Raw genomic sequence first — 26585 nt, 5'->3', positions numbered from 1 at the left:
GAGTTATCACATCTTTTTAAGTTTTTCTAATTTGCATATTCAAATCAATAGGTCAAGTTAGGATGGCATTTTCTACCCTGTGGTTTGTGACACCATATCACAAGTTTAAGGGTGATATCCCCCTTTGGAGGAATTTGTTCGGTTTGATATGGTAGAAAATATAATGTTGACTGAGTAAGGAATATGAGGCAAAAACAAGAAAATCTGGTTTTAGCTCTAAGACATACTAAAAAAAATCTTCTCTTAGTGTCAGTTTCCTAATATGATAAATAAAAATTGCATTTTATTTAGAAGATCCATCCAATCTCAGAAATCCTTTGGTTCTATGGAATGGCCAAATAAACAAATTGTTCTGGTCTTGTATATGTACTCTCAGCCTAAGATGTATACATTTTTGGTTGAAAAAATAATAAATTCATTAATGAGTCATGTGGACTCCAGCTAGTAATATTTACTTATTTAAGTTATATATGTATACACATATATAAAAACAGAAGGAAAAATACACATTACTTCTCAGTTATCATACAAAATAAATGCCCTGTACCTGGTATATATAAGCATACAGTTAATGCTTGCTGAATTAATTAATAGGATTATTAAGTTCATATTATGTCAGGGACTATGCTGGATACTTATTACAACTTCTCATTTAATCTTTACAAGCAACTCTGAGAGGCAGATACTTCCTACCTGGTACGATCACAATATTATTAAATACCAGTCAGGTTTCTAAGACTGTCTTGGCACATCTCAGTGACAATATTAATACCCCAAAGATAGACACATGAACTTTATAAGAGATTCACCCTTGTGTATCACTCCAGCAACATATAGTCAGTCTCCATTCAACATTTCCTACAACTTTATTCTTCTTAAGTATTCCTGTGACATTTCCTATTATCCATTGCCATGATAATATGTGTCTCTGGTGACTAGAAAACAAAGTTAAAATTATGTGGCTCAGAATGAGAATTAGTCAGTGGGCTCCAACCAGACCTTATTCTCCCTTGGATAAATACAGTTGACTTTTACTACCTTGTGGATGATTTATTTGTGAGTTATCTGAGGTACTTATTTTATCTTCAAACTTCTTAACTATTATTATGTTACATAAATCAACTTTATAACTTCCTTTAAGGGGACCATTAGTCTGGTCAGAAAGTGCAGTCAATAATATTGGATTACAACAAAACAGGGCCTTTCATACCCAAATGGAAAAGATGGAGAAATGTCAACAGATACTAGGACAACCAGTAATTACTTGAACAGCTGTACTCAAAAGCCTACTGATTAAGAAAAGAATCTCAACAGGGATAAAGAATTGTGCCATGGGGTTCTGTTCTTGACCTTCTCTTATCCAAATATTATCAATGGCTTAGAAAACAAATGGTAATGTCCTAAACTGTGAAGATGACAAAAAATTGAATGGGCCCAGCTGGCATGGCTCAGTGATTGAGTGTCAATCCATGCACTAAGAGAGCTCTGGTCAGGGCACATGCCCGGCTATGAGCCTTAATCCCTGGTGAGGGGCATACAGGAAGCAGCCAAACGATATTCTCTCTCATCAATGTTTCTCTCTCTCTCTCTCTCCCTTTCTCTCTCTCTAAAAAATCAATAAAACATATTTTTACAAAATTGAGTGGGATAATGAATTATAGAAATTAAAATAGACTTAACAGAGTGAAGAGATAATTCAAGTCAAACACATTGAAATTTAACAAACTTTACAATTCAAAAACAAATTTCCTAAGTACCAAATGTTTAAAAATAAATGGTTTGTCATCCACTTTTAAAGAGACATAGGAACTTTGGTTGGTATAAAATTTAATATGAATCAACAACACAGTATGATTACCTGAAAGCGGGTACTACCTTTAGCAATAATGAAATTAAAAAACTTTTCCAAAAACAAAAAGCAATATCTCATAGAAGTGAGGCAATAGGCCTCACTTGGCACTGGTAATTTACTTCCACGTTGCATTTTGTTCTTAGTGTTGAACCTTAAAGGCAAACACAAAGTGGTGTTGAAACTTAAAGATGTAGACAAACTGGACATTCAATTTCTCACATGAGAAGGGTCCCATGTCATATGAAAAGACATTAAAAATAATAAAATTTTAAGAAAAATGTATGTTTAGTATGGAGGAAAGAAGACTAAAGAAGGATATCATAACTATCTTTAAATGTTTTCAAATTGGTTATATGGAATTAAAATAGTCTTATTGTGAAGGACCCACAGAGGTCAAATCAGAATCAATAGGTTCAAAGAAAACAGATTTCAATATAGCATAACAAGGAAATTTATGACATAAGATTATGAGATTGTGAGTTCCCTCATTAGAAAGGGAGACAACAGACTGAACAATCTGTTGAAGGGATACTCTTCAGGGGATTAACACATCTGTGGAAGTTTTGTCTCCATGAACTTTGGGTTCTCTTGCAAACCTGAAGAAAAATGAATTCACAACCTACAAATTTCCTAAAAGAAAGGTAACATTAAAGACTTACTCATGCTACTAATTGTCAAAGCAAGATATGGTTTAAAGTTAAATCTGTTACTCACCCACTCCTTAAATATGCATATACATACACACATTAAAATAAAAAATAATAATAATAATAATAATATGATTCTTGTCAAGGTAAAATAACCAGCAAAGCCTCATTAAGTTCAGATTCTACTATTTGAAATTTTAATAATTCAAAGGGGAATCGGATCAAAGTTTGCCATCTCTAAGGCAAAAATGTTAGTGAAGTAAATTGTTAGTATAAACAAGATTCTGGGCAGAAAGCCTGGCCTTCTATCTAAAGTCAAGAAAACACACCATTAAAAGTAATTAGCTTGTAGGTTTTCAAGCTAGTGTAGTGTAGGTGAATCTTTCTTGCAGCTCCTCCTAGAACCAAACTGAAAATAAAACTAAATTGGGGAACATTCTCCCTGAATTACCAACTGAAGTCTAGCTGAGGAGGAGACTTTTAAATAAGGAAGGGCAGAAACCACCTCCAGACTGGTAGGAAGGGCAGGATCACAAGAGGGGCTAGCCAGAGCTGGAAGCCTTAGCCACAGGCATCAAAGAAGAAGAAATAAAAGGCACCCAAATTGGAAAGGAAGAAGTCAAACTGTCATTACTCACAGATAACATGATATTGTACATACTAGTAGAAAACTCAAAAGACTCCCCCCAAAACTACTAGATTTAATAAATGAATTTGGCAAAGTAGAAAGATATAAAATATCTGAAATCTGTGGCATTTTTATACACCAACAATGAAGTCTCAGAAAGAGAAACTAAGAAAACAATCCCATTTACTATTGCAACAATAACAACAACAAAATAAGGTACCTAGGAATAAACTTAACCAAGGAGGTGAAAGACCTGTATTCATAAAACTATGAGACACTGAAGAAAGAAATAGAAGATGATGCAAACAGGTAGAAGCATATACCAAGTTCATGGATTGGAAGAATTAACATCATTAAAATGTCCATACTACTCAACACAATAGATTCAATGCAATTCCTATTAAAATACCAATGGCATATTTCACAGATCTAGAACAATATTCCAAAAATTTGATGGAACCATAAAGACCCCAAATAGCCTCAGTAATCTTGAGAAAGAAGAACCAAGTTGGAGGGATCACAATACCAGATATCAAACTATATTACCACAAAGCCACTGTAAAAGCCTGATACTGGCACAAGAACAGGTATATAGATCAATGGAACAGAACAAAAATCCCAGAAATCAAATCACACTTTTATGGTCAATTAATATGTGACAAAAGAGACAAGAGCAAACAATGGGGCATAAAAAGTCTCCTCAGTGTTGGGAAAATTGGACAGACATATGGAAAAGGATGAAACTAGACCACCAACTTATGCCACACAAAAGAATAAACTAAAAAATGAATAAAAGACTTAAATGTAAGTGGCAAAACTATAAAAATCCTAGGAGAAAACATAAGCAATAAAATATCAGACATCTCTTGGAGCAATATTTTTGCTGATATGACTCCAAGGGCAAGGGAAACACAGGAAAAAATGAACAAATGGGACTTCATCAAACTAAAAAGCTTCTGTACAGCAAAGGAAACCATAAACAAAATGAAAAGGGAACCCACTGTATGGGAGAACATATTCATCAATGATTCATCTGACAAGGGGCTAATCTCCAAAACACATAAAGAACTTATACAACTCAATACCAGGAAGACAAACAATTTAATTAAAAAATGGGTAAAGGACCTAAGTAGACACTTCTCCAAAGAGGATATACAAATGGCCAACAGACATATGGAAAGACTAGAGGCCCAGTGCACGAAAATTTGTGCACTGGGGGGAGGGTTCCTCAGCCAGGCCTGCCCCCTCTCAGAGTCCAGAAGCCCTCAGGGGATGTCCTACTGATGGCTTAGGCCTGCTCCCTTTGGGAGGGATCAGGACGATCAGGGGAAGGTGCCGCCCCCATCACCCCGCTGCTGCTGTCACTGCCAGCCGCAGCCCTCACTTCTTAGTTCTGGCCCAGGCCCCCACCCACTGGTGGGTGGGGGGCGATCTGGGGCCAGGCCGGCTGGGGGAGGGGCTGTGGGAGGTTGAGGCACAGCAGGTCGCACTCCATCCAGCCTCTGTGGAGGCATGGCGCCGGGCCCGGGCCAGCGCCGCTGCCTCTGTGGCTGCCTCTGCAGAAGGGGCAGCATGGGGAACGGGACTGTGCAGTCCCCTCTCCCTCTGCCCCTCCAGAAAGGGCCACGCGGCGCTGGACCAGCCCGTGCAGCTGCCTCTCCTGCACCATGGCCTCTCCAGCACCACCAACTCTCCCGCGCTCCACCTCTCCCACGCCGCCTCTGCAAAAGGGGGCCATGGCGCTGAACCGGCCCATGCCACGGCCTCTCCTGTGCCGCCAGCCCTCGGCCCTCGCAGCTGCTGTGGTTTTGTCCTGAAGGATGTCTGGAATGACATCCCGTCTATCCAGTCTAATTAGCATATTACCCTTTTATTAGTATAGATGCTCAAAATCACTAATCATCAGAGAGATGCAAATTAAATTAACAATGAGGTACCACCTCACACCTGTCAGAATGGCTACTTATATCAACAAACCAGCAAACAAGTACTGGCAAGGATGTGGAAAAAAGGGAACCCTAGTACACTGTTGGTAGGAATGTAGACTGGTACAGCCACTGTGAAAACAGTATGGAATTTCCTCAAAAAAAATTTAAAAACCGCCTTTTGATCCAGCAATCCCACTTCCAGGTATATATCCTACGATTCCCGAAACATGAATCAGAATGAATATGTACACCACTATGTTCATAGCAGCAATAATTACAATAGCCAGGATCTGAAAATAGCCCAAGTACCCACCAGTAGATGAGTGTATTAAAAAAAGCTGTGGTCGATTTACACAATGGAATTCTACGCAGCTGTAAAAAGAAGGAGCGCTTACTTTTTGTGACAGCATGGATGGTCCTGAAGAGTATTGTGCTAAGCAAAATAGGCCAGTAAGAAAAAGACAAATACCGTAAGATCTCACTAATATGTGGAATCTAATGAACAAAATAAACTGACAAAAGAGAACCAGAGGCATGGATACATGGCACGCAATGACAGCTGTCAAAGGTGAGGGAATTGGGGGACTGGAGGAAAGGTGAAGGGATTGGGTAAAGAACAGATATGCATATATCCATGGACACAGACAACAGTGCAGTGAGGGCCAAGGAAGGAGGGACAGGGGCTGGGTTGAAAAGGACAAAGGGGGCAAAAGTGGGGGACATCTCCCATAGTGTCAACAATCAAGTTTTTTAAAAAATTAGCTTATGGTTTCTATGCAAAGAAATCTTTCCAATTCTTTACCCTGCGTCAGGTAGGACTTAACAGTTTCAAGTACTTGTTAGCAGCACTTATTTCAAGTACTGTACAAACTTGAAATAATAAAGTATTTTTTTTATTGTTAAGGAATTCAGCTTTTGTGTGAACTGAGCATTTTGCAAGTTTAAATTAGGCCCCATTCATTCAAGTTATTTAAGGGACTTTTTTGATGCTACATTGCTTTACATTCTCCCTGATTACAGATAAGCAAGAAATAATGATAGATTATTATTAACTAAAACAAAGCAATTATAATAAACACAGAAATAAAAAAGTATTTTTAAGTAGTTCAAAACATATTAAAAGATCCAACCAAAGCTAGAGATCGTACAAATTGACCATAAATTATAGAGACTCTGATTCAGCACATAGGACCCAATGCTGTCGATGCACAACTGGTAAGGCCAGGAGGACATGTCACCCGTGCAGTCGCCCGGGGCCCTACATTTAGAATGGCCCTGCACTCACAATGGTTGCACACTCGGTTTAATGTTCATAATTCAATGTCTCAAATGCCTTAGTGTTTGAACGCTGAGCCCTACAGGTTATGTAGGTGGTCCTAGAGACTGAGCTACTAAAGGCAAGCAAATGAAATGCATACACACTGGCAAAATCTAAAAATACCTTCATTTATTAATGAGCAACAATATCCTATAATCAAGACACAGCCTGTTGGTTAAAGTTATATAGAATTATGTTGCTTGTTTAATGTGTAAACCAAAGCTAATTAACAAATTTGCTAATTGTCTTTCACTGCTGCAGATGTGAGCAGCCAACCAGTGGAGCTTGAGTATTCAAAAGTAATCAGCCACCATTTCAAACTCCATCAAAAAGTCATGTACCACTTTCAGAAGGCACGAAATTTTGGTACATTTTTACTGGAGTTACAGAAGGAGTGTGAATTTTTTTAACTTTTTTTAATTGATTTTAAAGAGAGGGGGAAAGAGAGAAACATCAATTGGCTGCCTCCTACATGTTCCCTACTGGGGATCGAACCTGAAATCCAACCCGGGCATGTGCCCTGACCAGGAATTGAACCGGTGACCTCTTGATGCACAGGATGCGCCCAACCAACTGAGCCACACTGGCCAGGGCACAAGTATGAATTTTAAGACAACAAACAATCTCTTCTCTTCATTATGGAAAAACATAAGTAGCAAGGAACCCTTGTAGGACTTCGGGCTTCCGCAGTATTCTCTGGATTGTGAACTACCAAAGCCACATGTGAATGAGGGAACTTTGAACCTTTGTTCAAACTATATTCTCCTTGAGGTGAGTTGTACAGCTCCTTTCACCACTGAAAAACATGCACCTTTAAATCCACATGTGCAGGACAGAAGGAATTTCTGAAACGTTAAATATCACAACAAAATCTTGCATATATCACTATCTTCTTGACTTCGGAATCTAGTTCATTTCTGAACAAATCAATCCAGAATAAAACCATCAGAAAAAAAGTCAAGATAAAGTATCAAACATAAAATCCATCTTAGTTTTAACTTAAATTTTTCTCTATTTGATTTCAAGTTCATAGAGTCTATGTAGCTCTGTAGAAGTTATTTAATATTACCCTAGAGTTAAGATGACAACATTTATTCCAAAGAGCACAAAGAACATTCACAAACAGCATATAATTTGTGCACACACTATCCCTATAAAAATCAGGAAAAGTGCATTAGCCTCATTTTTAAATGGTATCACTGTGGCACAAAATGATAAAAGCATGCCTAAGAACACCCCGCCCCCGCCCCCTCCACACACACACACACACACACACACACACACACACCCCACATAGAGGGAAAGAGTAAACCATATTTTACAATTTATTTCTACTTTTTAATATTTTTATATTATTAGAATCACAGGGTGAGATTATTATTATGAAATGTTTGCCTACAAAAGATATTAGTTACAATGTAATTTCAATTATAAATCATTTTACCTGCATTATTAGATACTAAATAATTTTTAAGAAATATGTAAATTAAGAGAAAATTACATTTTCTTAAACTCATTCTGAAATTATATTTAAATTTACCACAGACTCATATTTCACAGACAAAAGAAAACTAATATATGGACAACCTGTGATAGAAATAGTCTAATTAATAAAATCATACTTTGATTTCTAAACGGGCCTTTCAAGGACAAGGGTTATAATGTCTGTTAGGACCCATCTACAAATTTAAAAAGAGCCATAATTCATGCAAAGAAACATTTTCTAATCTATAATTCACAGTTCAGTTACCTCACTAGCTTGCATTTGAAGCCTCACTAGCTTGCATTTGAAGCCCTTAATCAGATCATTGCAGATCTTTTGCTCAATTTAAAGACCCTCCTGAAGTCCCATCCTTAATTGGCGTTGTGACATCTTACGTCATGATGTTGCGTCACCATGTGATGACGCTGTGCCATCACACACATCATCGCATATTGACACAATATCATGGCATAATAGCATCAAATTAAATTCATCAGCTCTCCCTCAGCCTGGCCCCAGGCAGGGCGAGGGAGATTAAAAGATTTTCTCTGCTCTTGTCAACATTCCTGGTCTGTAGGTATAGACCAGGACTTCACAAATCATTTCCTGACTCTCACTATGTACCAGGCACTGTTCTAGGTTCAAGGACTCAGGTTCAGCAGAAGATACTTTTTTATGTTTGATACTTTATCTTGACTTTTTTTCTGATGGTTTTATTTCTGGATTGATTGAAAAGTACAAGGGAGAGTTTATGGGGATAGTTTCCATGGGTTGTTATTTGCTTTGTCCCACAACTGATAACCCCTGAGTCCCATTTTAGAGATAAATTCACACGCATTGGTCTCCTTTTTATTCTTCAGGTCATATTATAGGATAGTGTTTGGGCTCATAAAAAAGAAACCTGGTTCTTTGGCTCCTCATTTCTTGCCCTCACCATTTACCTCCCTCCAATTCTCTTTCTTTCTCCCCCACACTCTGAAATATCAAGCAATGAGAGGGCAGGAGGCAGATGCAGTCAATAGTTTTGACTAGAAACATGTATGCAAGGTCAGAGGGAGTGATGAAAGCTGTGACAGGGACCTTTCACCATCACCACCTTGGTGTCACACAGAGGCTCCCTCTTAGCAGCCATTATATACATGGGCATTTCAATGAGACAAATCTCATCCAAAATGCTATCCAAATTATATCTGAGAGTCATCTGAACTTACTTGTACATTCTTCCAAAAAGATGGTGTTCCCAGTCAACTAAATATAACATGCTGTTTGTACTTACGTCAGTACATGGCCTTTCTTGTATAAAGTCAGTCACTATGTACCAGGCACTGTTCTAGGTTCAAGGGCTCAGGTTCAGCAGAAGATACAGTGTCACTTTGAGGAGCTCACCGAGAGCAGGAAGGGAGACAGGTAGGCAACAGATTTCAAGACAACCTGAGGAGGGCTCTACTGATGTTAAGACAGAGTATTCTGGAGACTCAGGAAAGGAAAGGAGTATCTGGAGTTGCCACAACGATCCTGCAAGGGAGGTCACATGGTTTTGAAACTTGAAAAATGCATAGGCAGAAGAGGGGGGGAAAATCCCAGATTCTAATTTTTAAAACTGGGCATCTGGGAGACTCCAAAGTATCAGACTAATTCATCTTTTTGTAGATGTTTTCACAAGATTATTTGTTCACGAAAATGCTATTTTGAAGGGTACTCACTCACACACTAATATTGCCATAGTCGTTGGTCTTAATTACAGATAGTTTCTAGATAGCTCTTAAATACAACACATCAATGCACTAGAGTTATCTTTCAGGAGAGTTTTCTATCCATGAGGCTAAATATGTTATGCTCTCTTCATAACCAAATAAAAATTGGAAGTCAAAGTTACTTGTGTTTTCTTGAAAGCATTTGACTAGCCACAACAATCGTGGTAACTTCTTTTCTGGGATGTCCATAAAGATGGATTAGAAAACTCCCTGCTGATGATTCATCTTTTTAAAATAGGCATTGAAGGGTATTTGTTTTCTATATACTGTGGAAGAAACACCACAGTCCAGTCAATGGCAAGTGATGATATACTGTCATTTGTTCACACATCAAAGCCACTGGTAAGTATTTTCTACTGTTGCCATAATCATCAAGAGATGTTTAAAAACTAGACAGAACAAGAGAATAAAACTCTAGGGGATTTCAGCCCCAAAAGATTTGCCTCCATCTTCTTTGCCTCCATGATGTGGAGAGGCAAGTTTTTCAACAAGTTTCTAAAATATCATTTCCCAGCTAGATAGACACATGTCCTTTTGGAAGTAAGCAATTATTGAAATGTGTACATTATAATGTGGCAAAAAGGAGAAAATTAGCATTTAGATTCCCAAATACATGTTTTTAGTAATAATTGGTGAGAAGGAAATTTCCAAATAACAATTCTCTCTTACATATAAAACATACAAAATGTGATCATGAATTGGATAGTAAAGAAACAAGCTATAATAAGAGATTTACTTGAATACCTAATTCATTGTAGAAAACAAAACATAGAGAATATGGGGAAAAGATCCAAAGAAGATGGGAACCCAAAGGCATACAACTGTAGGCATTAGTGAACTTCTTAAGACTTGTTTCCTTAAGAATTTTAAGTACATCTTTATTTTTTAATTCCAAATCCAGAAGAAAAACAAAAATAGCAACATCAAAAATTTCTGATTTTGCAGATTTATTCAGATGGTTATTCACGTACTGTTCATCTAAATAAAATTCATTTCATGCAACAGAGACATGTGGCAAATTTTCTTACTTGACTTATATCTTAGAGCAAATAATCTTTTATAGTAGAATTTCACCCCTAACTTGCCCTAACTTGCCTGTTTTACACGTTTAGAGTTCCACACGCCAGCTTTCCCAAATTGGCACTCATTTGTGCAAAACCGTCTCGGTCATTTAGTGGTGGATTGGGCCTGGGAGTGGGGATTGGGGGGTTCATGTGGACTTGTCTGCCTCCAGTCCACACCTATGTGGAGATGTATATTCTATACCTACATCTGAGACAGATCTAACATCTCTCCTCATTCTTCCTATCCCCAGACCTTTTCTTCCACTTCTTAAAAACTTTTCGGATTCCCATGAACTAGATCAAAACAGCTCACAGGGAGATTTTTAATTTTATTTACCTAGGTGAACAATTTTCTTTAAATTGTTGAATGACGGGAAAGGGACGGGTAGAAGTACTCCTGTTTATTAAGGACCTACCAGCTACTAGAAATTGTGCTAGGTGCTTTACATACGTTACTTAATTCAGCCACATCTTTAATGATCTTGAAGAGGAACATGCTTATGGACCAATACAAACTACAAAATTCGGCTGTTTGAATTAAACTGATAGCTCATCATTTTTAAACAATAGATACATTAATATTTTTAAGCTCCTCTATGACCTGGCCACTGTTATTTTAAAATTAACTCAACTTATTATCGTTTTCCTGAAATTTCTGAGTGAGTAGACACAGATTAAGTTATCAATTTGATTAATAATCTCTGGCTTTGGAGCCCCTCTAGTGGACTGCTCAGCCCCCACACCCTCTTCCTCTCCCTACACCCTTCTTCCTCCTGCTAAAGCTGTGGACATTCAAGTTCTGCGGTGTCCCCAAACCTTCCCCAGCTGGGGTGTTCACTGCCATTTCTCTGCTCCCCTTGCTGATGACATGGACTTTATCAGGACTACCTTGGCTCCCACCTGCTCACTCCCAGAGATCTGGGGCCGCAGACACCAGTGTTGGGAGAACACTTTCCCCATCAGAATGGAAGTACATCCTGCACTGCCATACAGGATCTGCTTGCCTTTTCACAGTAGGGAGGGAGGTTCCCAGACTATGACAAACTGAAGAAGCACAAATTGAAGTTGGGGGTTGGTGAACTTCCAGTTTTGAAAAATCTACTTGTCCGCATGCTTCTGGCCTTTCCCAAGGTCCCTGCAGGGGAAGGCCAAGCCCAAGAAGCTTAAATACCCATAGCTAATCAGAGCTGCAAGGGGGAACAGGCAGTGGCTGACCTGCTAAGCTCAGGTATGCAGGAGCCCAGCCCCAGTGAATCTGGTGAAACATGCATGACCAAAAAATCTACACCATTGGGGAGTGATTTGATGTAACACCCAATACAGAGCCAATTGCTACTTAACATGAGAAGTCACGGTGTAATGAAAGTTCCAGTGGTGTATGGAAAGATCCAGAAGGAAGTGGAAGAAGCAGCCATTGGAGTCAGAGTTGCCCTGATACTATAAGCATTTAAACTGGGGCTAGCTGGTGGTAGGGGACATGGGGGAGTGTGGGTCCAATCAGGGACACCTTCAGCAGGACAACAGTCAGCACGTGTGAACATATTGAAAGACAGATATAACCCCAAGAAATTTCAGCATGCAGAAGGGGAAGAATGTTGGGCTACTAACAGAAATGGGATGTCAGGGGCTGTGGTGTGGAGATAGTGAGGAGGAAATTCGTTTCATAGATGTCATCGGTCTGAGATGACGCAGTACCCAAGTAGAATTCTCATGGTGTCACTTCCATGGTTCCAAGAGCCCACAGGAGAAATCAGGGATAGAGATTGGGGGGGGGGACACACCTATTTCCCAAGAAGAGGCTCAACAGAAACCTTTTCAACAACAATTAAAATTCCTGGCTGAAACAAACCAAACACATTCAATCATTCATTTAAAAACAAGTCTTTCCTTGTGAAAAAGAAATGGGTTTTTCTCTTTCTTACTCAAAACTATTCTTTGGAAAATGGCTCAAATTATTCACTGGCTGAAACTTTTACTGAAAAGCTCTGATTTGTTCAAAGAAAAATTACTGCAAAAGAGGGAAAATTCCTTTAATACTCCAAGTCTGTAACTTGATGACATTTTATTCACAGAGATTCCATTAATTGTATTTTTTTAATATTTAATAATTGAAAAGTCACTACATTGGAGAAACCTTATGTCATTCATCAGCTTCCTCTCTAGAGCCCGGAGAATAGGGAGGGAGGGTCCCAGACTATGACAAACTGAAGAAGCACAAATTGAAGTTGGGGGTTGGTGAACTTCCAGTTTTGAAACACCTACTTGCCCCCCTGATTCTGGCCTTTCCCAAGGTCCCTGCAGGGGAAGGCCAATCCCAAGAACACCTGACAATGATTTCAATCAAACTGATCATTTACCGATCATATAATCATTAATAATTTAATAGAGCAATAGAACTAATACTTAATATAGTGCTAACCTTTTGTAATGCTTCTACCCAGGGAAAGGACTAATATCTGTGTCACAGAATTACTTATATCAGGCCTTAGCTTTCGGAGGTAACACTGTGACTCATGGAATACCTAAACACATGCAATTATAAACCACATTATGGGCAAATAGTTAACCTTTGTGTAGCATTTAAGAGTTTACAAAGTACTTTTTCAGACATTATCTCGTCTGATGCTCAAAACAACCCTGTGAGAGAATATGACTAGCCGGACCTATTTAGAGGCGAAGACAAGGCACAGAGAGAGGCTAGTGACTTGCCTAAGGCTGCCTACCTATTGAGTGGTGGAGCTGAGATTCTCCCCCCAAGATCTGTGCTCTGTCTTCTGCCCCAAGATTCTCTTGTGGTGTGGAAAGCATTGATGCCAACAGTCTTTTTATTTTATTTTTTAACATTGTTTTATTGCTTAAAGTATTACAAAGAGTATTACATAAGTCTCCTTTTTTTTTCTCCCCTTGACCCTCGTGATCAGGGCTCTCACATGAACTCCTGCTAGGGAAGCATCATAAGCCACCATTTCTAGGGTAAAACCACTTATTTTCTCATGAATCAAGTCACACGCAAGCATTTCTGCAATATATACCCATCTTCTCTGTAACCAAGGAAGTCACACATCTGATAGTACCAGGCGCTGTATTTATTCTGTTTAAAATGATTCCTGCCATGTGACAGTTCATGTAAACAGCAAACAGAATTCTACTCAATCAAGAATTACTTTTTTTAATTGTTTAAAGTATTACAAATAGTAGTACATATGTCTCCTTTTCCCCCCATTGACCTCCCCCCGGCCTCCCCCATGACCCCCACCCCAGCACATGCCCTCACCCCCCTAGTGTCTGTGTCTATTCGTTATGCTTATATGAATGCATACAAGTCGTTTGGTTGAACTCTTACCACCCCCAACCCTCCCCTGCCTTCCCACTGAAGTTTGACAGTCTGTTTGATGCTTCTTTGTCTCTGTATCTATTTTTGTTCATCAGTTTATAATGTTCATTATATTCCACAAATGAGTGAGATCATGTGATATTTACTAGTATCTTTCTCTGACTGGCTTATTTCACTCATAATGCTCTCCAGTTCCATCCATGCTGTTGCAAGTGGTAAGAATCCCTTCCTTTTTATAGCAGCGTAGTATTCCATTGTGTAGATGTACCACAGTTTTCTAATCCACTCATCTGCTGATAGGCACTTAGGCTGTTTCCAGATCTTAGATTGTGCTGCTATGAACAAAGGGATGCATATATCCTTTCTGATGGGTATTTCTGTTTTCTTGGAATACATTTCTAGAAGTGGAATTACTGGGTCAAATGGAAGTTCCATGTTTAATTTTTTGAGGAAACACCATACTGTTTTCCACAGTATTGCACCAGTCTGTATTCCCACCAGTAATGCAAGAGGGTTCCTTTTTCTCCACATCCTCTCCAGCACTTGTCATTTGTTGATTTGTTGATGACAGTCATTCTGACAGGTGTGAGATAGTACCTCATTGTTGTTTTGATTTGCATCTCTCAGATGATTAGTGACATTGAGCATGTTTTCATAGGTCTCCCGCCTTCTGTATGTCCTCTTTCGAAAAGTGTCTATTTGGTCCTCTGCCCATTTTTTATTGAATTGTTTATCTTCCTTTTGTTAAGTTGTATGAGCTCCTTATAAATTTTGGAGATTAAACCCTTATCAGCGATGACATTGGCAAATATGTTCTCCCATGCAATGGCTTTCTTGTTTTGTTGATGGTTTCTTTTGCTGTGCAGAAGCTTTTTATTTTGATGTAGTCCCATTTGTTTATCTTCTGCTTAGTTTCAATTGCCTTAGGAGCTGTATCGGTAAAGATATTGCTATGACAAATGTCTGCTATTTTGCTGCCTATGGCTTCTTCTAAGATTTTTATGGTTTCTCGTCTTACGTTTAAGTCCTTTATCCATTTTGAGTTTATTTTTGTGTATGGTGTAAGTTGGTGATCTAGTTTTATTTTTTTGCATGTATCTGTCCAATTTTCCCAATACCATTTATTGAAGAGACTGTCTTGACTCCATTGTATGCTCTTGCCTCCTCTGTCAAATATTAATTGGGCATAATGGCTTGGGTCTATTTCTGGGTTCTCTGTTCTGTTCCGCTGGTCTAAATGTCTGTTCTTGTACCAGTACCAGGCAGTTTTGAGAACAGTGGCTTTGTAGTATAGGTTGATATCTGGTATTGTGATCCCTTCAACTTTGTTCTTCTTTCTCAAGATTGCTGCAGCTATTCGGGGTCTTTTTTTTTCAGATGAAGAATTACTCTTTATTTCAAATTCTTAAAGGAGACTTGCCTGCCTATAAGCTAATTTTGTGAGAATTTGTTTAACCTGCTCTTGAGAGTTCCTCATTATACTTAAATGCCCCCCATTGCTTAACACAATATTACCCTGCAATAGATGTAAGCAATTAAAAGTGTCATTAGGTAAACTGGCATTTCTTTTATAGCAAAAGTAAACTCGACCCAACTTAGAGTAATATGCCAAGCCCTTTCTTTCTTTAACTAGTAACATAAATCATTTTGTTACAAGAATCTTTACTTTCACCTCAATCATTTTTTTTTACTGTTGTGTTATTTGTATAACAACACTCTGAGGACCACATAAAACATGCTTTTCAAATCTCTAGCCAAAGTGGTTTGTGATTTAGGGGGAGCAACAATAAGAGGAGATATGACTATAATTGCACATTATTTAGTAGCTATATGTGCCTGATCCTATTAGACCAGTGAAAGCAAACAACAGAGCCGAATGCTTCCCCACTAAACAAAGCATTTACTCTAATATGGTCCACCTTGAGCTTTCCCCGCCCCTTTCACCTTCTCATATTAGTAAAGGACAAATTTTCAAAATACCTGGTATTAACAAAACTCTTTTATAAATTAAAAAAAAATTACCCTCACCCAAGGATATATTTTCATTGATTTCTTTTTTAGAGAGAGAGGGGAAGGGAAGCGGGGGGGGGGGGATATTGATTGGTTGCTTCCCGATCAAACCCGCAACCTAGGTATGTGCCCTGACCCACAACCTTTTGGTGCATGGGAGGACACTCCAACTGAGCCGCCAGGCCAGGGCTTGAATTAAAATTTTAAACACCAAGAATTCATGCTCAAAAGACATAGGTGATTTTTTTTCAATTTTTCCATTATAGTTGACATACAATATTGTATTAGTTTCAGGTATACAACACAGTGATTAGATATTTATATAACTTACAAAATGGTCACCCTGATAAGTCTAGTACCCATATGACACCATACATACTTATTACAATATCATTGACTATATTCCTTATGCTTTGCTTTACATCAAGATGTGAGTGGTTTGCTCATCAAAATCGCACTCTTTAGGGGAACTTGCTGCCAAAATCCCAAATTCAATGTATTAACACACTCAGCAATACCTGAAGAGTAGTTTAGTAATTTAGTCTGAGGATTCAACCTTAGAAAAAGCCAATGAGAGCACCAGGCCTAGTGCCAAGGAGATTCTGGGGACATCATCCACACGGGGGCTTGTAGGCTGAGGGATTATTCTGGGAAGCCAGGGGCTCTGAGATTTTCCAGAACATGGGACTTTGGGGGCTAAAACTTGGACAGTCCCAGACAAACCAGTTTCTGTTCCCTAGATTCAGGTTGAAGGAAAACCTCCAATGGGAACTGGGGCACATATGGAGGAGGACTTGCTGCTAGGGACAGGGCAAACGCTGCATCGCAGGAGCCAGAACACAAGGTCAGAGCTAGACTAGAAGCCTTGATGCAATGTCACCGGAGCAATAAACTAAAGCTTTTTATTGACACCCAACCGAGCACAAGATTAGCCCCAGAGCAGGAGACCAGCTGAGTCTGCATTTGGGCACAGATGGCCACACAAGGAGCTTGGAGCAATGTGGGAAGAAGCTATCCAGAAGCCTCACCCACCACGCTCAGCTTCTTTGCCTCTTCGGTTAGCCTGGTGGTCAGCTGTTCTCTTGCTTTCATTTAAATCAGGATGCAACAGTTTACACTTATGTGGATTGACTAGAGCTTCCCCGGCAACACTAACGTAAAGATTGCACCACAGTTATAGGGTTTCCCTGCTTTTGTGTTTTACTAAAAACACACTTAGCCCAGCCAGTGTGGCTCAGTGGATGAGCATCGACCTATGAACCAGGAGGTCACAGGTTCGGTTCCCTGTCAGGGCACATGCCTGGATTGCGGGCTCAATCCCCATTGTGGGGCATGCAGGAAGCAGCCAATTAATGATTCTGTCTCATCATTGATGTTTCTATCGCTCTCTCCCTCTTCCTTCTCTGAAATCAATAAAAATATATTTAAAAACAAACAAAGACCACAAATTTAGAGCTTAGTTTGAGTTTCTGTTACACTGAAGCACTTTTCATTGGAAGGCAACCAACGTTCTTTTCCACTCTCTCCACAGGCATCCAGTATACATTGCTGTATCTGTTATAATCAATATTAAGCAACCTTCCCCTTGTGTTTAGGAAATGCTCTTTTGGGGGGAGGGAGGAGAGGAAAGTTGTCAAGACAGGAATCTGAGAATATGACTGGCTGCTCAGGCAGTGGTTGTACAGTCAGATAAGTAGATGAGAAAACCCCAAGGGACAAGTAGAACAGTCAATACTCACCTCTTCCCCTAGAAGGTTCCTCTCTCAAAACTAAACATTAGTGATACTCAATGTACGGATTTATTTCACTGAAGGAAATGACAACACTCCTGCACAATTGAGTAGCATTATAGTGTCATGACGAGGAGCACCCATTTATTCCATTGTTAAATGTAGGCTCTTGATTTGTCTTTAACCTCTCCTACACAAGCTCTCCTCGTCTAAAATATGGGCAGTGCAGCTCACAATTTGCAGGGCTTTTGTGAGAACAAGATAACAAATGTAGAATGCTACCTCTGACACTCGTAGATATCAGCAAATGTCATTATCCTCCTTTCCCTTTTGCCTGTCTGCAAATGAACAAATTGGTCACAAATTTGGGGGGAAAAATATTCATTATTACCATTTATTAGCAATCTCAGTCGAAGCATAATAGGCACTAATTCAGTTCATTTTCTTTGTCTTTTACACTGATCTTAGACTTCAAAATCTTAATGTCTTCTTAAAACCCTGGTTATCAGCACAAATGGATATCTTGTAGAGACAACCTAATATTTACACTTAAAACGTTCTATAATACACTTGGACAATCAATTTATCTACTCACTTATGTGTGTGTTATATCTATAAGTAAGCTTGTCTCTACACAAGGGTTCTTATATATAAGCTCCATTCTCAGCAACTCAATGGATTTGATTGTCCTCTAAGTAAACTGGCAAAATGGTGACTAGTACTCTTAAAAACCTCTAAAGTTGATGTTTACTTATGTCACCAACACATGCATCAAGTCGAAGACAACAGAGTTCACCACCGTTTTTGAACAATAATAAAACTCAGGAGTTCTTTCTGTAATGAAGTATAAAAGTCAATACAGTCAATAATTATTTCCATACCTTGTCATGCAAAGACTTTCCAAGTCACTATAAACAAGGATGCATCACAGGAGCTTGCTGGAAGAAGGGAGCTAGCACAGGGATCATTTTCCTTAATATGATGTTTATTACTACTAAAAATTAAGAGTTATTACCACATGCCAGGGATTAACCCAAGCACATTAATATCATATTCTTATATTTACCATATATGCTTATTATATATGTATATACTTATAATATGCATTACTGGTTCAACACTCACAATAATTCTACGCAGTGGAGACTGCGATACAAATGAAAAAAATGGTCCCAGGTCTCAGAGCTGGTGACAGCAGAGGTAGGGCTTGAACCTGTATCAGACTTCAAAGCCCATACCCGGTAGCCATGAAACTGTATATGAGAATAAAGGAAAATTTTCTCCTTTTAGGTAACATTAAAATTCTAGAATGTTATTGAACCAGGTAATTTCATTTTAAGGTCCTACTAGCATTAAATGATGTACCATATTAGGTACCTTGGTTTTACCCTCCAAATTGTCCATATATTAGGATATGTAGACTGTGTTTTCTAAAGTGTTTCCGGCTCTGGATCATGTTCATTGTCCTACAGAAAATATCACTGCCAAAGAAGTTCCTTCTCCAAAATAAGTTCTTGGATTTGATGTAAGCAAATTAAGCAAATGTCCCTTAATGTTCTCTTCCTTACGGCTGGGGAAAGAAACTAAAAAACTCTGGGCTTTATTCACTTCAAAAATGGAATCTCAAAGACCTGGGAAAGTGTTCTTGTTTTCAATTGAACTTGCAAAGGTTTGTGATGGTTAATTTGATGTCCTAGAGCAGTGGTTCTCAACCTTCCGAATGCCACGACCCTTTAATACAGTTCCTCATGTTGTGGTAACCCCCAACCATAAAATTATTTTCGTTGCTACTTCATAACTGTAATTTTGCTACTGTTATGAATAGTCATGTAAATATCTGATATTCAGGAAGTATTTTCATTGTTACAAATTGAACATAATTAAAGCATAGTGATTAATCACAAAAACATGTGTTTTCCGATGGTCTTAGGCGACCCCTGTGAAAGGGTCGTTCGACCCCCAAAGGGGTCTCGACCCACAGGTTGGCGACCCACAGGTTGAGAACCGCTGTTCTAGAGTCTTCAAAATATCCCATAATGAGATTAAAATCGGACTTGTTTCTTACAGTCTTCGAATAATAATTTAAGACCATCTCATCCTGCCTTCTCTGTCCGTTGATGTCATTAGGCTCACTCAAAATCAAGCATGAAGGTGAACAGATATTAATTTAAGACCATTTAGAGCTACGTTCCCTGCATCACCCACAACAAACCTCCTATATTAGCCCCTGATGGAGCCTTCATTAGTTGGAACAGATCAAAAGCAAGGTGGAAATAACCCTGACTGGCCACTCAGACATCTCTCCTGTTCTTATTTGTGCAGGTCAGTTCAGAGATAATGGGAAACATTGTAACTCAAAAGCAAATGTTGTCTCTGCATGTAAATCAAACTCCTAGATTAAAAAATATAGTGACACTTGAAATTCATGGTTGACTTTTTCTAGACTTTTCTTCCTTTGGCAGAAATAAATCACATTGGCCTCTTCTCTGTTCAAGATCTTTCGAATAGAATTTCAGACACACATCCTCCAACTGAAAATAAGTGTAATAAAAATAGAAATACTTGGTCTTTCTGTATCAGGATTCCCCCTTTCTGTCCCAAAATGCCCAGCTCTGCCATGAATGAAAAGCCACTGATGCTGCTGATGAATACCTCCTGGACTTATGTATGGGCTTCTCTGCATTCCACGTGATCACTCCACCCACTGAGACTCAATGAGGATTACGCTCTGGTTCCAGCCTTTTGTCCAGCTGTTCCCACTCTGTCCAATGTATTTGTGCCTCCCTGCCCATGCTCCCCTGCTCAATGCCTGGTTCCGTCAAACATCGCCCTGTACAATCTACATCTACCCAATCAACCCTCTGGTCTTAGCGAGGCACGTATTTCTCCTTCCTTCATTTTCATCACACTTGGATTGGAAAAGTCTCAAAAAGCTGTCTGTTTGAACAAGCTTTTAATTCACGTTCTACTGAGCCACTTTCTTCACAGCCACGAAGAGTTCTTTTGTGCTCATTTCATCCAACAAGATGCTTAGAGAGTGCTCACATATCTCCAAACAGTTTCCCATTATCTATAGAATAAAGTGCAATCCCCCGAGCCTGGCATTTGAGGCTTCCCAAAGTCTCACTGTGTGGATTTTTCCCCCACTCACTCGAGATAACATTGATCTCCTTCTTTCTGAATCTTTTTAGCATTTATATCTGTATTATTTCTTCTTGAATTATTTATTTCCTTGCACTGTCTCATAAGGATTTTATATGTGTTTCTTGCCTGTGCTATCAACAACCAAATGTTGAATCCTTATATTTCTTTTGTGGCATCTGGCTCAACACATATCAGAGGCACCCAACAAATAATTATTAATTCATCAAGATTGAATGAATATATGTGCTACCTCCAAACATAAAGAAACACAAAGAATGTTCAGAAAGAGTTTTACGTAAAAGTACAATTTAGGGTAGAGAACTGCCAGTGTTTTTCCAGCTACATGATCAATCTTAAACAGTATTTTTAGGCCAATCTTGAGGAAGGGTGAGATAAGGTCAGATGCTGTTCTAGTTCCCTTCTTTTATTTTGGCAGGGGACCAGGGAAGGTGAAACTACCCCACCAATAACTGGCAAATAAGCCATACTTTCTCTTTTTTCTTTCTTTTTTTCTTCATGCTTCAAAAAGTAGTATTCTACAGAGCCGGCTCCTAGAGGAGAGGAGGGAAGGTGAAGGGGGAATAGAAGGAGAGAGAAGTCAGTCATTCATCACTGCCACAGCTGAAGGAAGGCAGCTTTTCCTGCGCAGAAAGCAGGAACAGAAATCACTGCATTCCAGGCCACTGAGCAGACCTTTGCAAAGATTCAAACTTCTAGGGACTGGAGGGACCTCTTAGGGGAGGAATCGCTTAACAGCTGAAGAGGGTCGGCCACACAAAAGGCCTTCACGGTGAAATCCCAAATGCCTCTGGCTCAGTGTGACCACATGAACAGGAAGAAAGCAGTAATGGACCATGCTCCCAAAGCGGGTAGATGAGCAAGTGCAGAGAGAGAGAGACGTCTGCATCCCATCAGTAGGCGTCTGTTCAGGATGTTTATGATGGCAACGGGTTTTGAGAAGATGAACACTTTCAAAGGGGTTCAAAGGTTGCTGTTAGCTTAGAAGTTTTCAGACTCGTTCAGGAGAAGCAGAAGTCTGGGCCAAGAAACCTTATTTTGTCAGATTGCTTGGGCTGAAGAGCCTGCTTTTCCCAAAGTCTAAGAAATTAAAGCTGACCCAGCAAAAATTGGTTTTTGTAGAAACAGCATGAAGTCACTTGAGTTCAAGCTTAATGAGCCACCCAGGCTCTCAGCTGTCACGAGGAAGGGGCAAGCCACCCCATCGGGGACCCAAGGAAAGACCCAGCCTTGATTTGTGAGCACAGCCAAAGTCTCCCCACACATTTTTATGCCTATGATAAGGCTGCACTCCTCTAACTAGGCAGAAAATCCACTTGAGTATGAGTCACTAGCTCTTAAATAATGTGAAGTTTCTGTTACACATTTTTGTCCCTAAAAAGAAAACTCCTCTGCAGATAGGGACTGGAACATGAATAAAACCTGAGCAAACCCAAGGCGTATGCTTTAATTCAACTTGTGTTTTCAATATCAGAGAAATTTTAGCAATGCCAGAATGTTTCACATACAAATTGCTATAATGTGTCTGGTTTAATAAGACATGGAAATGGAAGTAGTTGCTACTGATAAGCCCAGATGGCAATACAATAGTATGCTGAATTAATCTGATATGCCAAACAAATATCATACCTTTTAAATAATGGAAGGTAACAATAAAAGAGTGTCCTGATTCATTATAATCCAGAATACAGGCAACATTGGTGGAATGGGGAGGCTTTGAAATTTCAATGTAAAACTCAGCTTTTATGCCATTTATGAAAATTTAATTCCATAGAGTCCACTTTTTGCATTTCCAATTCTCATTCACGCATCACCTCTGAGCATGAAATTGTGTAATACGGGCAAAGGACAAGGACAGCAGAGGGTCACAGACGTGTGCATTGGAGGGAACGAGGCAGAGTGTTGCTCCACCTCTGGGGACAGAACTTCTGGGATGTCCCCGCTTGCCCTGTTCTGGGTGATGATCCTCAGCTTTGTACATCCAGCAACTTTGTTAGACACCTGGGAGCTCATTCACACTAACCAAAGTTCACAGACTTCACTATCATTGGAAATAAGATGATTTTGAGTTGTGCTTCTTGAAATAACATAAAGGATCCTTTCCCATTGTCCGAGTTGCCTTGCCCAATGGATCCTAAGATTCATCCAGATTACTGGCTCTCTATCCTAATAGTATTGAATATACACTAACTGCCTCCTACATGCTCTCTTCCCTCCTTTTAAACATTAATCTTTTGTTGGCACCTTATTCTCTTGAATGCTAGTACCTTCAACTCTGCCACAGTTTTGAATCCATTGTCTATGCCAGGCAGTCTAGGTCACCGTAGAGTCAAGTTCTGTCTAGGGCTATACCCTGATCTCTTGACTGGAAATTCTGAAATTTTAGATCTTCTTTGGGTGGTCAATTTGTAAATACTTTCCCAGGTGAGTTGTTCCATCAGAAGGCTAGCCTCACCTTGTGTATTTTTCAAATTCATTTCACTCTCAGCATTATGGGTATATTCCTTGCACTCAGATAGCCACACCGAATTTAGTGATTCCTACCCATTCTGTATGGTTTATTTTATTTTCCCAAAGATTTCTGGGATAAGAAATGCCACCCTAAGTCAAGTTCCTAGTAAAGATCTAAGTGTGTAGAGGTGAGAGACACAGTGGCGGCAGCCAGCATCATACATTTTCACCAGGTGAGGCTTTAAACTCAATCTATAGGTATTGGATCCCTAATATGGTAAATCATGGGCAACAAACACTGTTTTCCACAGTAAAACATAACATTACTTGGAGTTAAGCCTTAAGTCCATTAGATTTAGATATTCCCCACAATAGCATAGCTACACTACAGAAAATGTGGTTGTACTCGTAGTTTAATAAAATAAAATTTACTAAAATAAAATTGGTAGAATATAATAATATATTCATTTTATAAATGCATTCACGTATTGTTTTTGTCGGAAAGCAATATGAAAAATGTTATGATAAAAACAGAGAAGTCAGAAATGAACAGGGTTACTTTTCTCATTATCTATGAGATAAATGTACCTTCTTGGTTTTTGGATGGAGTAAGTTGGAGGACGGGAGCAGTGACCTACGGAGCCTGCCAAGACTTTGTTGAATCTAGTTTATGAACATAGTCCTGTCCTATTACTGAGGCAGTTGCCAAAAGGATTCTTCCCATTATTAGCGGAGGGAGGCAAGGGCATGTGAATGGCCAGTACTGACTGGCTGGTTGGGTCATTGCTCATAAAGAAGGTGTGATACATTTACATTATGGAATACTACTCAGCCATAAGAAAAGATAAAATACTTGTAACATGGGTAAACCTTGAGAATATTATGCTAAATGAAATAAGTCAGTCAGAAGAACCATATGATTTCACTCATATGGGGAATATAAAACTAAAACTCGTAGCCACAGGCAACAGTATGGCAGTTACCAGAGGGAAGGGGATGGAGGGTAGTGACGGGTAAAGAAGGCCAAATATATGGTGACAGAAGATGATTTGACTTTGAGTGGTGGGCATACGATGCAATATACAGATCATGTATCATAGAAACGTACCCTTAAAACCTACATAGTCTTATTAACCAAGGTCACCTCCATAAATTTAATTTTAAAAAATAATCCTGAAAAACAGAGAGAAAAATAATCGAAAGAAAAATAATCACAGACCCCTAACTCCCAAACTCCCACTGGAGGTCAAGTTGAAAAGCATAGCAGAACACCTGTTCATCCTTATACAATCCAATAGCACCTGGCAGACCTTTTACAGAGAAAGTGCTAAGATATTTATTTAACTGAATTGTATGGCAGCAAATACCAAGCTTTAAAAAATGTTAAAAGTCTGCTTGATACATTTGGTCTAGTCAAAAATATTGTATTTTAGAGGCAAAGCTTGGAAAAGGTGGTTGGGAGAAAGCCAGATTGGCTAACAGACAGTTTGAGCATCTGACAGCTGCATTAAAAGCAGAAATTTGATATTAATGTTCATTAATAATGTTCATTTGTTACAAATGATGAACCTACACTAACATATCATCACCCAAAGCCCATACTTTAAATTAGGGTTCACTCTTAGTGTTGTATTTTCTATGGTTCTAGACAAATGGATAACGACATGAATCCATCATTAAAACATCATACAGAGTGGTTTTACGGTCCTAAATAGCCTCTGTACTCTGAGCACAAATAGATTTTCAATGTTTTAATACACGACAGGAAAAGAAACCCTCTACTTCAGTTCCATGCTCAGACCCATCTTGAAAGCACAGCAAACAGGGAATCAGGAGAAGGTCAGCTGTGAGTCATCATTATTAACAAGGGATAAATGCTAAAAGGGGTGCAGCTTCAAGGCCAGGAAAGCAGAAATCACAGAGAGATGCCACAAGGTTGAGATGAGGCAGGAGCAGCTCAGGTGGTTCAGCACGTGCTGCAGAAGTATTCGCATTCTTTTCTTCTGTTCCTCCTGCGACTACACCAAGATTAGAATGCCCTTTAAGGAGTCTCCAGGGATCTGGAGGCTGATTGAAACCTCAGACTGAAAGGGGACCCTTTGCTTCATGCTTGGCCATAGTCATCATCTCAAACCTGGGTTTGGCCTTCAAGGAGCTAGTCTGGCTCAGGCAATATAAACAAATGTCCTGCTCAAGTGGAGAACAGGAGTCACATCAGCGACGCTTCCGGTTTCTCATGTTAGGTTACGTGGCAAAGGGGAACCACGGTTGCAGATGGAATTAAGGTTATTATTCTGCTGAATTTGCGGTGGGAAGATTATCCAACATCCAACATAAGCACAAAGGGCCTTACATGGGGGAAGGGGAGGCAGAAGATCAGAAAGGGAGAGAAGGCGTAATGAAGGACTCAATTGGTCACTAATGGCTTTGAAGATGGAGGAAGGGGGCCATGAGCCAAGGAATTCAGGCAGCCTCTAGAGGAGGGAAAGGGCAAGAAAATGAAATCCTCCCTAGAGGCTCCAGCAGGAGCACAGCCCTGCCAACACCTTCACTATAGCCCAGTGAGACACATTTTGAGCTTCTGACCTCCAGAACTGTAAGATAATAAATTTGTGTTGTTGTGAAGCCACAAAGTCTGTGGTACTGTAACAGCAGGATAGGACCTAAACCCCTACTAGGTGGCAACTCTGCCACATTGAGAATGCATGCTCTACCTCAATCAGGTTGGCAGGAACAAAATCTGCATTGTGGACCTGTAGGCTGAAGACCCATGGAAAAGCTGCTAATGGTGCAGTTCAGGTCTACAGACTTTCTGCTACAGAATCAATCCCCTCTTGTTTGGAGGAAGCCAATCTTTTGTTCTATTTAGGCCTTCAACTGATTGGATGTGGTTCACCCACATTACGGAGAGCAACCTGCTTTACTCTAAGTTCACTGATTTAAATGTTAATTGCATTCCAAAAACCCTCATAGAGACATTCAGAATAATGTTTGACTCTATATGGAGGCAGCATGACCCAGCCAAGGTAGCGCATAAAATGGACTATCATACCTGCACACTAAGAGTGAAGTATTCAATAATAATTTTTAAATTATTAGCTCAATCCAGAACATTTGCTTATATTTTTCTCATTTTGGGTAATAACAGAATTATCCACATTGGTGTCCAACCCAGAAGTTTGAGAATTCTCCCTGACTCTTTCATCGCCCTCCTTCTCTACATC

At 39.4% G+C, this 26585-nt stretch overlaps 1 protein-coding gene across 3 annotated transcripts in view; it reads right to left on the bottom strand.

Moving 5' to 3' along the window:
- Positions 1–26585, bottom strand: part of GRM8 (glutamate metabotropic receptor 8) — a 709328-nt gene that overhangs the window by 528926 nt on the left and 153817 nt on the right. The window lies entirely within an intron of this gene.

The sequence above is a fragment of the Myotis lucifugus genome, unplaced genomic scaffold (assembly GCF_000147115.1).
Source record: "Myotis lucifugus unplaced genomic scaffold, Myoluc2.0 scaffold_73, whole genome shotgun sequence".
Lineage (NCBI taxonomy): Eukaryota > Metazoa > Chordata > Mammalia > Chiroptera > Vespertilionidae > Myotis > Myotis lucifugus.
This window is presented reverse-complemented; position numbering and strand designations above follow the sequence as displayed.